Source organism: Strix aluco, chromosome 1, assembly GCF_031877795.1.
Source record: "Strix aluco isolate bStrAlu1 chromosome 1, bStrAlu1.hap1, whole genome shotgun sequence".
Lineage (NCBI taxonomy): Eukaryota > Metazoa > Chordata > Aves > Strigiformes > Strigidae > Strix > Strix aluco.
Window position 1 is genome coordinate 52,869,364 of NC_133931.1, and position 15,478 is coordinate 52,884,841.

Below are 15,478 nucleotides of genomic sequence, written 5' to 3' on the forward strand. Positions count from 1 at the left end.
TATTCTTCATCCCAGTTCCTTGGTGGACTATAAATGGTAAAAAAGAAAAAAAAAAGGGGGGAGGGGGGGAGTCAGGCAACAGACAAGGAAAACAGTGAAGACTTCTATAGCTGGGTGGAAGGGGAAACAGAGGTGACAAATCCCGAGTCAATAATATGAAGCAAATCCAAAGCAATTATATGAAGAAAAAGAGTGGGGCATTCCTGCCTTCTTTTTTAAGCACCTGTGCAACAAGGTCCTGACCTGTTGGTGGTATTACAACTAGTATCTTTAAAGATATAGAGAAGTCTTCATCCACTGCCAGCCCCCAAAATACAACTCACAAACAAACTTGGGATGTTCACAGCCACAGGATAGGGTTAAGCTCTAGACCCTACCTAGAATTAGAAAAAAATTTAGAAGAGTAATTGCAGCATCCATAGTGGTTTAGAAACTGAACTGTGCCTGGACAGGTGACAATTTATATCCCTGATGGTCCAAGATTGCCACCAGCTCCCACCACAGGCAGACTGTACCAGAGCTGTTTACTAGGGGGACACGTATTACTGCTGATGGAGGCAGTCAGAGAGGAAACGTGTCACCAACAATTAAAATGACTGTGTCTTAAGAAGTCACCATCTGCCATTTATCAGGTAGTGACAACTGATAACCGTCATTTTCTGGCTTACCCCAGCTGGAAATCAGGAAGAAAACAGGAGTCTCTATTAGACACAGCACTAGTCTAGCATGAAAATTCTTATATTCCTTGGGGGGTGAAAAAGTTTAAAATCTACTTTAACTTCAAAAGTAGAAACCTCCACAAAAATAGGAAATCAATCGCTCCACATTCTCTAATGAATCAGTTAAAAAAAATAAACAGCAGCAGTCAGAAAGCATTAAAAAATACTTATTTTGATAACTACAACAGTTTCATGGACTCTAACAAACAGGGAAACACAATGTGTGTCTAACTACTTTTTTCATTTTCAATTCTCTCTTACCTTTTTAACTATTAGACACAGAAATATGGAATAAAGTAAATCTTACTAAACAAATACTGCCTTAACACAGTCACACTTAGATAAACTTCTTCTGTATAACTAACCATTACAATATCAAAGATACCATAATTTCCTCAAGAACAGTGAATCAGAGTTCCTGGAAAGGTCTATAGCCAGTGAAACACCATATGAAATTTACTGCTCATAAAGATTAAAAATATTCACCCTGTCAATTCAGCTCCTAATGCTGTGATGTACTACAATTACCGGTGCAGAAACAAGCAGCAACAAAGTCAAATAACTGCATTTCTACAACTCTCATCTGAGAGTTTTACACACAATAATGAATCATCACAAAAGCACACCTCATTCATTTTTTACTTCTGATATTATTATTGTCAATTTACTAATTGTGCACAAATGTTAATAGAGCAAGACTCAAATACATGCATGAAGAATGTAATGTGCCTAAATACCTTATAAAAGATGTCTGACAATCTACAGTAGAAAAGTCAGTTATTAATTCATGATACAAGTTAATCAAACACCCAAACACATCCTTTTAATTTCTCTACCACTGCAAATAGACACTGTAATTTGAACCACCTTTTTTTGGCCATGTGGCTGCCTACAGGGAATTCTTGCCTTATTCTGAGGTGTATTTCTCTGATTCTCTTTAAAAAACTGCACTGAAAAAAGTCCAATCATCTTTGCAAAAATGTCTTTGCTAATAGCACTGATTCCTTGCCTTTGGCTGAAAGTTAAGCATCACACATGATTCAGAAGTCCAGCACACTACTTGTCTTAAGAAGCTACATTAAAAGGGAAACGTATGGATGTTTGTATGATTAAGTGTCCATCAGAAATGTTTTTCCTCCCTTACTTCTGGCATTTGGTTGACTTGTAACAGGCTCATAAGACTTCAAGATTAAAAAAAAGAGATAGAAAACAATTTACCAAGTCTGGTAAAACTGCTGGATTCTGCCCACGGTATTGCTGATTTGACCAAATGGCCAGTGACAAGGCTACCCTGTACTGCAGTTGTAACTGCTAGCACCCATGAGTGCTCACCCGCTTAAGCTGTGGCTAGCAGCAAGAAGTTACCATTGGCACACTTGAGTGTTGCAAAGAAAAGCCCTTATTGAAGGCCTGAATTCATTCTAGAGAAATAGAGTCAGCTTATCCTTTGCTTCTCCCCTCCTCAGCAACTTCACTGTTAAGGTAATCTTCTTTCAGGGGTTAAAGAGATTAACAACAAAGATTCAATCAGCACTTCAAAGAGAAAGACATTCAAAAATAAGCAGACAAAAATTTAAAAGCTCTGTTTTTATAACTGCATACCCACAAAACAAAATTAAGGAAGCAAACTCCTTAGCTTTTAAAAGTCAAAAACATAGGTGGAAATTACTATAAAATCCTGTGTATGCATTTATGAGGAGGAATTAGAGGAATGAGTGGAGAGAAGATGACATAAACAAAGGGTGAGCAGTACAGAAGGGAAAAATGATTGCCCACCCTATTGGGGGAAATCCCAACGACTTATTCCTGTTTAGTCTTGTAATAAGTTACTGGATAAAGAAAAAAAAAAAATCCCTAAACAGCTATTCCTATGCAATATTGGATTTGATTATTCTGGTACTGCATTTGTTATCAAAAAAGTATGTAACCGAAATAACTTTACAACTATTTTTATCACCCTTTGTCTGACCAGCAAAATATATTAAGGAATACATTTCTGTCATAAAATTCATGGTGCTCTTTCTGAAGCACTGAACTCTTTTTAGAAACAGATACAGATGAGAAGTTCCTGTTTGCTATGTAACTCTATTCAAAGAAATGCTGACCCAAGGCATGTCATTCACAAGTCACTGATTTCTCATTAGTTAAATCATTATTTTAGACCAGACTGGTGTCTGAAACAAACTACTTGAGTAACTTCAGCAGCTTGTTTGTTCTTGGAAACAAATACTCTCCTGTTGGTTCTGATCAGTGTGCCCACATCTTTGTTGGGGGTTTAGGAGTCACCTTGCTTGAGGTCTATCAAGAAACCACGTTCAGAAAGGCATGGACTAAAAGCACAGATGTCTTGATCTGCTTTCTAGATGAAAACAATCCTATGTTAGAATGTTTTCAAGGAGAAACAGAAGCTAAAATGATTACTGGAAGGACAGCTGAAGGTTAGCAGGATGCCCACAAAAAAAATCAATAGAAGAAAGAGTACTCCAGGAAGTAGTCATCAAATGAGATTTTAGTGACATCTAATTTGACTTGGGCTTTTTGGAGAAGTCATACAAAGGGCAAAAGTTCATTGTTGTTCAATACTCTACAAACACCTCAGAGAATGACAGAGGACCCTCTGCCAAACAAGAGAACTTCAAGTAAGTCAATGCTGCCCTCTTACCTTCCCAACTCCATTTTATAGCAGAGTGCCAGATCACGAGGAAAGCTTTGTTCAACAACTGAAAAGCGTGGCCAGTAAATTATTTGTGGGTTTTTTTTCCTGCTTTCCTTTCAGAAGGATGACCTACCAGCCCAAGAAAAACAAGTTTTTCCTCAAGAGCCATCATATCCTAGGATACTGACTAACAGCTCCCTCCGGTGTCTGCAGCCTTGTCCATCCAGCCTGGAGAGGTGGGTGTCACAAGGGAACCACTCGTTCATCTAAGGTATCTTTGGTCTTTATAGTTGATAGTTACAGAAGTTATCTATTTGTTGGTTCCTTGGGACATAAGGTTCTTGGGAGTGCTTCAAGAAAGGTCTCCTACTGGCGTGAAAGAAGACTTTTCGTTGAAAGAGGTGGTTTTAACTCAGGTGGATAAACTGACAATCTGTTGCAACTAGCTGCCTCAGAGCAAAGCAGTCTGCAAATGCCTCTAAATAAAGTATTCATTTCCTCCCATACTCTACCCATTGGCATCAAGATTCTGAGGGCAAGATGTTTGCCTCTGAAACCCCAAAGACCAAAGTCTGGCAGAGCCTCACATTTGTTTCATTTGCTGTAATGGATTTGATAACAAAACCCATTTGCTAGAAAAATTTAAAAAATTAAAAAAAAAAAAAAAAAAAAAAGAAAAATTAGGAGTTTCCTCCTGCGGCCAACTGGAGGTATTCTTTTGATCTTACACTCTGTTACAATATAGCACGTCCCCAGATGTCTTCTGGAAACTTCATCATGACGTAAGGCGAGGAACGACAGTCACATGTAGCCGTTCCAACCTTCCACAAAGGGAAAGATGGTCTAGCCAGCTGTTCTCTTTTCAACCTCTAGACTAAACTGGATACTAAAACTGTACAAAAACTAAATGCAAGAGGCAAGGCAAAAGAAAATCACTAAGGGGAAGGGTGGATTGCAACGCTTCTTTTTTCCATTCTTTTTTATTACTGAAATTGTTCATACAGCCAAAAAGAACACAGAAGTAATTTTTCACTATTAAGAGTCAAGTTAGAAGAACAACCAAATCAAATCTCTTTCCAGAAGGATAAAGCAAGATTGCAAATATCTTCCTGCCTAAAAACAAACAAACAAAACCTTAAAACACAATCCCCCATGCTATATAACAAATAATTTTATTAGCAATTTGTGACCCTCAAATGAAGAGACTAAAAAAAACCCTGAAAATTTCCACTGCTATTCTACCTTCACTTCTCAGTGGTAGCAAAAAAAAATTATCAAGAAAAGAAGCGCCTTCACTTCTCAAATGTGAAAAAAAGTCTTACAAAAAGGTCCTCAACTTTCAACTAAACTCATGATTTAAAGTTATTAAAATTTCATGCAACGATGAAGACAGGATATTCTGCGGAAAGTTCGCTAATGGATCCATTAGCTGACAGCTGACTATTTGCTCAAACAAATGCAGAGCTGACTCCGTATGTCACCACAGACACGCAACCTATACTGGCTTTTCATACACTAGGCAAACAACGCAAAGCATCCACCAAACAGCTGGTGGTATCAAAAACTCATTTATTAGAAGTGACATAGACCAAAAGAAACAAAGATAACCAGAAAAGAGGCTAACAACCGCTTCGGTCAATACTATAACATCAAACTAATTCACTCATCTGCTGATGGACAAAGCATCAGTCACTGCTTTGGTATGAAAATATGGGTGGGCTCTCTTGTCTACAAAGCAACCTACTATGTTTGTAAAGGAAAATAAAGAATTGCCCTTTGTTCTTTACAGAGTATATGCCATTTTTTAAAATTATGCAGTTTTTTTCACAGGATATAATTTATCTTTTATGAGCTGTCATAAATTGCAAAGTTTGCTTATTTTACCATGAACTACCCATGTCATTTTGAAGAATGATGTTCTACTGGATTCAGTTTTATAATTAGCAATAACATTAGCGTAAGAACACCTAGAGAGTCTGTATCATTATCCACTTAAAGTGCAACTGAAGTGACCTTGTAATTAATGAACCAATTAAGAGGCAAAAAGTGAAGATAAAGGAAGAAGCATAAAAAAAAAAAAAGACACCAAAGCAAGGATATAGGTTACTAGAATTTCAGTGTTTACCATGCATCTTTGCAGTTCTACCCAGAAAAATAACTACAAAACAGCACTATTAGACCTTAGGTTGCCCATACACTAGAAATACATTTAAAACTAAAGAAACATCCTCTTTATCACTGACTAATGCAATCTGAAATTTTTGATCCTAATGTTTCTACAGACCAAATCCTACTTTTATCATGACTATACAAATGTATTCAAGGAAAAATTGGGGCTGCTGTGGTAATGCTTTTGATTTCATAGAAGCAGAACAAACTCCAGATTGTTTGCTAATAAAGCTACAGCTAGCAAACCAAGTGTAGCAAACAGAGGGCTCTGTACAAAGAAAGAAAACAAAAATTATAAAATTGCTTTTCTAGTTGGACATTTTGTATTTCAGAGTTAAAAGCTGTTGGAAATACTACATATTTCTGTTCTTGTTCATATTTTTTACATGAATCAGAATTTTAAATTTGCATTAAATTAATGATTGAGACTGATCCTTCTACTGGAGCAGCTGGCTGACAAGATCACTACAACAACTGTGCTCTGAAGGAATATCAGATCTCAAAACAGTACCTGGAAAATTAGGATAAACAGGAATGGCATAAAAATGAGCAAGGTCCTTTAGTCCTTCTACGATTTCTTGACTTTGTTTTTTGAATGGAAGACAAGAAGTTTGATGGAAGTGTGCGTCCTCTGTGGTTTGAATGGCTTAGATGTGGGAGACTTGCTCAGATGTATCAGACTTTGGACATCATACCTATGAAGGAGACTGAGGATTTCCAGTCCTCCAATTTGAATCATCCCAGACAATGGCTCCTCTCCTGAAGAAACACCTACTGTCCTTGTTGGAACTAACAGGAAGAAGATGGAGCTGCCCCAGCAGGCAGTACAGTCCTCACACCAATCCACACCAGACACTACCATCTGACTGTAAGGTCCCACGTCAGTCTACAAGTTGAAGAAAAAAATAAACTACTGCCACAACAAGTTCTAACAAAAAATGGGAATTAAGGATTAACAGTGAGGTAAAGTCAGGAGAGATGCGAGCACTCTCAGTTTTCCCTCTCAGTCACATCCTCCTTTTATCTGGACTAAACATGTAGGATCTCTTCCTACTCCCTCTGTATTTGGACAGCTGAATCTGTAGAGGTGGTCTTTCATTTTAAAGACTGGCAAAGGAGGCATGAGCATATTGGAGACAATGATCCTGTCATGGATGATGTGTGGCTGGCTCTGCAAAATAGACACTCATAAAATTGTGGTTATTTATAATCAGAGTTTTATCTACACTATCTGTGATAACGTAGGTTTCCTTTGACCAGATGTACGCAAGCATAGGAAGAAAAGATGGCTTTTCCAATCAGACTAGTAAGTGGTCAGGAAAGACAGACTAGAGGTGGAAGAAAGCAAGTCTACTGTAATTTTAAAGACTTTTCTAATCAAAGATGATCTAGTTCAGTATCCTGTCTTCAGTAATGGCCTTTACCTCTAACCGGGAGCTCTTCCTTCACCATGGGCCTGGGAATGGACTCTGACAACAAATAAGGTTGTCTCTTTGTAGAATGAGTAACCAGCAGGCGATGCCTTGGAAGATGAGAAGAGCAGGTTGAGCACTGACTGTAGCTCAGAAAAATCCAGAGTCAGAGACTAAGGACTCAGCTACAGGAGAAAAGTCCTACAGGTGTGACCAAGCTTATGAATTTAAACTAATGTTTTGCTTTCTAGTATAAGTATGTCTTTACTTGAATTGTTTTATGCTGCCTGGTTTAAGTCAGAATAATCATATCCAAGAAAATAAAAAGTAACGACATAGATTTAAACATAGTAACTAGACAAGGCTTCTGAAACCCCACAGGAGGTGCAACAGCCAAGACCTGGACTGAGATCTTCCAAGTGCAACTGTAGTGGCATGACTTTTAGTCTGATACACCTGAGCAAGGCTTCCTCACTAAAGCTGTTCAAGCACCTGAAAAACCACCATCATCAGCCTCCTTGTCTTCCAGTTGCTCAAATGAGCAATCTCCACTTCAACAGGAAGCTGCCTACCCCCTGCACAAGGCAACAGAAAGCACAAAAGAAAGAAAATGCTGGATGGAAAAAAACCAAACAAAATACCCAACACCCCAAATCAGTAGGCACAGAGCCTACATGGGGGTACTTGACAGCCAGAGGGAGATGCTTCTAACTTCCAGAGCAAAGCAGAGAAAATATGTCAAATTTAAATGTTTAAACTTCATTTTTTAAAAACTACCAGTTGCTAAATAGAATTTGTATTTTTAAAAAGTTTGTTTTCAGGATCTATCCTGAATTTTCATTGAAGTCAGCATATTGTTCACATCCAGAAAGAATAAAAAATAATTTGTGCTTTTTTACATCCAACAAAAAACCTGCCGACAAACTTCTAAGGCAGATGATGCAAAATACACAACACTAATTAATTTTCTTTATTCCAGCAGTCAAGATGACAAGGGGGAGTTTAACTAAAATATCAGAACTGCAAAAGCAATTTTATGTGCCGAAATACTTAATACATATACAAGACTATTTTTAAAACTTAGTTACAATGTCTAGCCATACAATTTCAAGCCTTCACCACACAAAGTCATTTTCTCTGACAACAGATGATACCAGAGACAAAACAACCAATATATTGTCTAGACAGCGTTACTGCTCCTCCATTGTCTTGAATGTTTAAGTACGCAGTCAATAAACAAATGCATGCGATTCTGTTTTTTTCAGTGTAACAGTTATTTTTATTAATTTGTAAGAAATTATCTTAAAAACTAGAAGTCTGATATATTCAAGAAGTCTGGCCAAAAGATTGTTTCAGAGTACAATAAATGCATGTCATATCTTGTCAAAGCTAGCTAGCCCATTTCAGACAGGACTTAGGAACCAATTTATGAAAAGAAAGATTTTTGAATCCTACTCAGAAAACAACAAAAAGTATGCCTGATATCACTGAACATTTTCATACGTTCTGTTTTCAACCATTCCATTTAAGTATATTATTTCCAAAAAAGATGCCTCCAAAAGTTGTTTAAAAAGCAATTTTAAAATATTGTTTACTAAAGAAAATTAACATTTTCTGGGTCTCACAGCAGGAAGCATGTAAACCATCTTCCCAAGAGACATCTGCATTACAGAAAAAGTGAAGTAAAACTTACATGGTAGAAGAACAGTTTGCAGCATTTTTGTTCTGAAAAAGTTTACGAAAATTTAAGTAATTTCTTTCAAAGTTCAACCATGAACTACATATGAAAAATGGACTACAACATTTGCAAGCTCCCAGAAATTCAGAGATACTGAAATTCGTATGAATCTACAGTATTCTTCATCTTCTCAGTTGGGCATACAGCTGAAGTGGCAATTACATTTTAAGATGAGAGGGTAATTCAGTACCAGCAAGAATCCAGTAGCAATTTCATTTAATCAACTTAGAAATATAAAGGAAAGGAACAGTCACAGGAACGTAAAAGATTAATCAAAAAAGACCCTATAATAAATGACTGTTATATCCACCCAAATTATAGCTCAGGAACACTGCTACGGAATCTCATGGAACTTTGAGGCAATTTGGTGTGTATTTGACACACTTACTTTACAGTTGCACATACCCGCTTTGTGAAGATGAATTTTCCCAGCTACTGTTTGCCAAACGTCACCCTAAGTTGAAAGTAAATTCCCCCTTATTCTCAATGCTATTTTATCTGAATATAATTGACATGATTAGCTTGTTAACAAAAATCAGTAATTAAAGTATTTAAATCCAATTACTGACAAAACATTGCTGCTCATTTATTCAAGGGCCATATACCCAGATCTCCTTCAGCAATTATCTCTTTTCTGAACAACAGGAATTTCAAGAAGTCAGCTGGAAAATACCAGCCTTTTGACTAAAACAAAAAGTATGTATAAACAATTACAACCACACATGTACACTGTTCTTCACGATTCAATAGATTGTATTTTCCTTTGCACATAAAAAACAAGTGAAAAGTACAATTAAATTATAAAGAAATTCAAAATTAAAAAAAATGACGACACCTGCTAAATAATACCCTTATTAAAAGGGAAGAGCTGGATGACATTTTAACTAAACAAGAATTATTATCCTAATAGCTATCATTACTGCTGTTCTATTGCTTTCTACACTGACAGATATAATACTGTTCACCGGCAAGAAGACCAGGAGAAATTACTTTAATTAGCTTGTCAGGCATCTTGCACAATAGAGGCCATAGGGCTGCCCTAAATTCATTTCTCTTTTTATAGTTTTGAATGAATTTGAGCATGTGTGTACAAAGTGACCTGTTACGGAAAGTTCACCCACACTGGACAAGTCCTAAATTTTAAACACAGTAACCAGTAAAAGTACCTGCCTCATGTCCTATCTGAATTTAACGCCAACATCCAGCCAGCAATCGTGTTACACCTTTGCCTTGGAGCCATACCACCACAGTTTCTGTTCCCTGTGTTAAGTAGATCACAGGTCACTTTAACCCTCCCCTTGTCAAGACTGATGCAGTCCCACTAGACTCCAGTCTAGCAAGTGGCCTTCCAGTCACTCAAACACCTCATTTTTTCCGAGGTCACTCAGTTTTTTCAGCGTTTCCCATTAACAGGGATCACCAGGAACAGGGGTTCCAGGTAAGGGGTACTTCTTAATCCTTCTTTCATAGAAATACAGAATGGTTTGGGTTGGAAGTAACCTTCAAAGATCACCTAGTTTCAGTCCCCATGGCCATGGGCAGGGACATCTTCCACTGATCAGGTTGCTCAAAGCCCCATCCAACCTGAACACTTTCAATTATGAGGCATCCACGACTTCTCTGGGCAACCTGTCCCGAAGTCTCATCACCTTCATCGTAAAAAATGTCTTCCTTATATCTAATGTAAATCTACCCTTTGTCAGTTTAAAACTGTTACCTCTCATCCTATCACTACACTCCCTGATAAAGACCCCCTCCCCATCTTTTGTGTAAGTTCCTTTTATATATTGAAAGGCCACAATAATGTCTTCCTGGAGTCTTCTCTCGGCTGAATAACCCCAACTCTCTCAGCCTGTCCTCATATGAGAGGTGTTCCAGCCCTCTGATCATTTTTATGGTCCTCCTCTGGACCCACTCCAAAAGGTCCACATCTTTCTTGTACTATGGGCCCCAGAGCTGGACTCAGTACTCCAGGTGGGGGTCTCTCAAGAGCAGAGTAGAGGGGCAGAATAACTTGCCTTGACCTGTTGGCCACCCTTCTCCTGTTGCAGCCCGGGATACGGTTGGCTTTCTGGGATACAGGCAGACATGGCCAGCTCATGTCCAATTTTTCATCCACCAGTATCTCCAAGTCTTTCTCTGCAGGGCTGCTCTCAATTAGCTCCTTCTCCAGTCTGTATTGATACTGGGGATTGCCCTGACCTAGGTGCAGGACCTTGCACTTGACCTTCTTGAACTTCATGATGTTCACATAGGCCCATTTGAGATTTTAGTATCTATTATGGCAGCAGGCACTGTCCCTTAGAATTCTCAGGTCTTTTTCAGTACTGCTCTAGAGCAGAAATTTCCACATCCTGAAAGCACAGTCCACATCCTTCTTGCTAGAAGTACGATAATAATTTTGCTGTATTAAACAGGCATGACTCTCAACTAATCCAGATAAATTTGGGGGGAAGAAAAAAAAAAAATCTATCACTCATCTGAAAATGGAGACAACAGGACATGGTAAGAGTCTCACCATTGCCCTACCCAAGGCTTCTTACAATTACCTCCAATACTCCATTGCCCGGTTCATCATCTACCCTATGAACACCTGGCACTGTTTCACAACATGCATGGAGTTCAGCCATGCAGCAGCTCTACCTCCAAGCTCATCTCCTTCTGCAGGAGAAAGACATTTCTGCTGCACCTCAGCAAGCATACTGCAGAAGGAAAGCACCCACTTTCTTCTTGTCTTGGGAGACAAAACTGGCTTATTTGTAGGTTACAGTCACTTGTCCTAGGCCAGGGTTGGCTCCTGCAAAGTAGGCATATCCTCTGTCTTCAACAGAAGAGTTTGGTTCCAAACATGGGTATTTCATTAGCGATTTTGTGAGCCCACTACAAAAAAAAAAAAAATAAATTCTTAACTCTTTCCTTTCAAAACCAAGGTGTTACTTTCTCTCATGTTCATGTTGTTTCATTTGCCTAAGGAAACAAAATACTCAACTCTTTCCAGCTCCAGACTAGCAATTAGAGTGACATGTACAGGGCATACCAAGCCTTCAATGATGGCATGTAATGGAAAACCACATAGCGTTTGCTTACCATTCCTTGTTGGTTTTCCTCTAGACTCATCTTCTGCTGATTCTTCCTCTACCACTTAAAACTGTTGAAAGGGCTTTAAACACAGTTCATAAAAGCATTTCTTAAAAAGATGTCAAAGAATCTTTTCCTGAGGGTGTTCTTACTTGATTGAGTGAAACAAAGGGGAACCATTTCAGTATTTCCTGTGATGGGGAGGTTTATCAAAATACAGCTCAAAAAAGTGTTGAATTCTTCAGACATCTTCTAAGGATACATTAAAGATGACATCAGTTTTCTGTTCATCTTTTCAAAAGGTTTTCCATATTAGGCAATGGGCCTTCCCTCTAATTTAGCATTTTTAGCAGCTCAGATTACTCCCTACCATGCAGACAACACAATCCAAGCGTGAACTAGCCAGCAGCATGTAAAACACATTATCAGTCACCACTCTTTGAAGATGTGCAAAATGAACATAACCAGTAACTTTGGTAAATTAGCCACTGTACAGGATACAAAATAAAGAATAGAAAATAGTTTTGACATATTTCATGCAGGTAAATAATGTTAACCTACAGGTGACACCACAACATAAAGACATCCTTCAGTTTTTATCAATAGGTTCAGATAACGTTCTTCTAAACAGGTAAGTAAAATGCCTTGGCCATTTTGTGTTCTCAGTCACTCTAATACCTTGTTTTCAGGGGTACACAACATATAAAGATTCTCTTTAGGCTAAACAACTACTGATTAGTAGCAAATCTTCTTGTTCCTAACCAGTAAGCAGAGCTTTCAGCAATATTTTTTTTACTCCAAAAGTATTGCCAGAACAAAGACAATTTCCAATTGAATTAAATGTTAAAGGTAGAAACATTGAAGACCGGAGGAAGATATTAGGGATTCAGCAGAAGTGTGCATGTCGACCAAGTTATTTGTCAGTAACTTCCACGAGTTATTTAAATTTTGGTCACAGGTCAGAAGGATTTAAGTTATGAATAATAACAAAGAACAAATTAACAATATTTTAAAAGAATTAATGCTGCCTGATAGAAACACTGCAATGACAGAACTTCTCATCTTCAAAAATAAGCAGCATGCTTAAAAGAGCTGAAATATGTACCTCACTGCAGATTTGACAAGTTCTAAACCCAAGTATTTATTGAAAATAAATTTAAAAATACAAAAATTTAAAATAATTCTATTTTATCATGTTCCCATAAAACAAGAGAAAGAGAAGAAAGACTTGTTCCATGTCTCTCCTGGAGGGTGGAAGAGAGGTATTTTAAGTCCTTTTATGTGGTTTTCTTATTAATTTCAGTGTTCTGGCTCTTCTTAAATTGATTTAAACTAATGGTTTACAAATACATAAAAACTTGTGTATCTCACTTCCTGTAAGCTTAAATAGGAAGCTGTATCTGAGAAAAAGTCAGAGATGTTTTCTATCCAGCAGAAATGAGATTTCTCTGCTAAGCCTCAAATCTTCTAAACTTCAAAAATTCCTGAAGTCCTCACCAGTTTATACACTTAATATTTCTAAATGTCATCTTTCAAGCAGGAAGCAATGCAATACTATCATCCCACAGGTTACCTTTAAGAATCAATTTTGCATATTTTTAAACACCGTCTTCTAGACTAAACACAAAATGAATCTGCTGAAAAACAGGTTCTGTTGTTTGGAGCAATTTGTGGACTGCTTGCTGCCAGAATCCACTGCTATTCACAAAGAATAATACTAAAAGTGATGACCCTGAGGCTGAGCAGAATTAGTAGTAGTAAATCCCTGTACCTTCAGCCACCACAGGAGTGGCATAGTTCACTGGTGACTGGTCTAAAGACAGGTAAGATATGCACAATACAGCACTAAACCTCAAATACACAGCAAGAAGAAAGGAAAAACCAGAAGGCACTAAATTCCTTGCAACAGTCTATAGCGAAGGAGTAGGTAGCACTTCATATTTCTACCAAAGACTGGTTGTAACTCAACATGAAGAAATATTGTCCCCAAGCAAAGTCCTACTCGATATCAAGTGGACAGCCCACCAATTGTTCCTTATCACAAAAAACCTGACAGGTTTTCATTTGCTGCTCCTACAACACCCACCATTAAACTGCCAGACTAGGGATGAGGAGAATTATCTAGCCGTTCCCAACCAGTAGAGACTACCAGGCTGTTTTTTTTTATGTCCCCTCTTGCAGGGCAGGTATTTTCTTCTAGGGGTGCCTGGCAATTTCTATTTGACAAATGCTCTGCTAGCGTTAAGGGCTGCCAATGTGCTTCATCTGTCCTCCTATCTTCCTGTAGCATGTCACAGTTGCGACTTCTGACTTTTGCTATTTTTGTTAGAGAACTGAGAATTGTTTTACATCCTTGTTGGTACAAGTAAGGAGTCCACATAGTATCTGTACAGCATCCAGTTCTTCCAGTTAGGAACCTCAATAACCCTTCAGTTCCAAGTTTCCAACTAGTGATTTCCCTGTAGCTCCTAGTGAAGAACTCCTCTTCCCCCCCATGTTTGTATCTGGTGGAGGAAAATGCTCAACAGATACAGGTTTCTATGATATACATAACCTGAAATGTTGTTGTGAGTTATTTTCTAATCCCAAACTACTTTTCTAGAATGTTCAAGCTGATGTAGGAAATAAAAAAAAAATACTCACTTTAATGTAAAAACAAAATAAACCAAAACCAACAAACTTGACAGAGCTACATCAGCCTTTGATATATAACTAAACATAATTAATACGATAGAAAACCAGAAGTGGTACGATAGCAATGGGATTGTAAGAATTTCTTATTTTTGATTCAGGTATAAAGATAGAGTCTGATGGCAGGACTTGATCAGTCTGATCAAGAGGATAAAGTTGCCACAAATTATGACATAAAAAGCAGAGTTCCCAATAGGAAAGAAAGAGAAAAGAACAGGAGATTGACACTGATGGGAATCAAGACCTATAAGCAGTAAAAAATAAGGCAGGGGGAGGGGGGAAATTAAGAGTTTTCAAGCATGGCAGAATGGGCAAACAAGGCACAGCATGAAAAGTACTTAAAAAGGATATCAGCCATTCCAAGTGTCTGCTCCAGACAAACAGAAACAAAAATTAAGGAAGGTATCTGCACTGCTACTTTTGGTCCTGAAAATTTGAAGGCTGGATCACCTTACACGGGCTTCCTATACAACCAGTGAGAGACACACAGGCTCCTCTAGAGGAGCAGTGATTTTAAGGACACCTAAACATTTTTTTTCAGCCCTAACATTTAACAGAAAGTTTAGAGTAGAAAGAAAATTGTGTTATATGTCCTGCTCTTCTCATCATGCTAATCTCTGTCACCAGCCCCCCACCCCAAAAATCAAACCAGTTGGTAACAAGACTAGTCAGCCTTGCAGAGCTAGATGCTTAGAAATTAGGCAATGTGCATATACCCTACTTGTTAAGTTTCAAATCTGCCATAAAAGCAGAGCAGCTTAAACAACACAAAACAGGCTACAGAGTGCTGATTTTAAATCTCTGAAACCTAATTCACAGAAGAAAACAAATGACTTCTGCTCAACTGCCATGTCAGTCAAGCTAGTGTCCTTTTAAATAATTTCCTAGTTTAGACTAATGACATTTATATTCAGTAACGGACTTCAGGTGGAATTCATCTTCCAAATTTAGACATCCATCTGGGGGTGAGATGAATCATGCAGTGAAAGTGCTTATTTCTCTCCACTGACTATAA

The 15,478-nt window shown here is 37.9% G+C and overlaps 1 protein-coding gene across 3 annotated transcripts in view; it reads right to left on the reverse strand.

Moving 5' to 3' along the window:
• The window catches only part of YES1 (YES proto-oncogene 1, Src family tyrosine kinase), a 51,909-nt gene that overhangs the window by 17,965 nt on the left and 18,466 nt on the right, over positions 1 to 15,478 (reverse strand). The window contains exon 1 of one of the 3 annotated variants that reach the window (XM_074821226.1): positions 11,384 to 11,624. The exons of 1 other annotated variant lie outside the window; for it this stretch is intronic. The gene's annotated coding sequence lies outside the window, so the exon portion shown is untranslated. Of the gene's footprint in view, positions 1 to 11,337; positions 11,356 to 11,383; positions 11,625 to 15,478 lie in introns of those variants that run through there. One more of the 3 variants, XM_074821207.1, reaches the window with a different exon arrangement.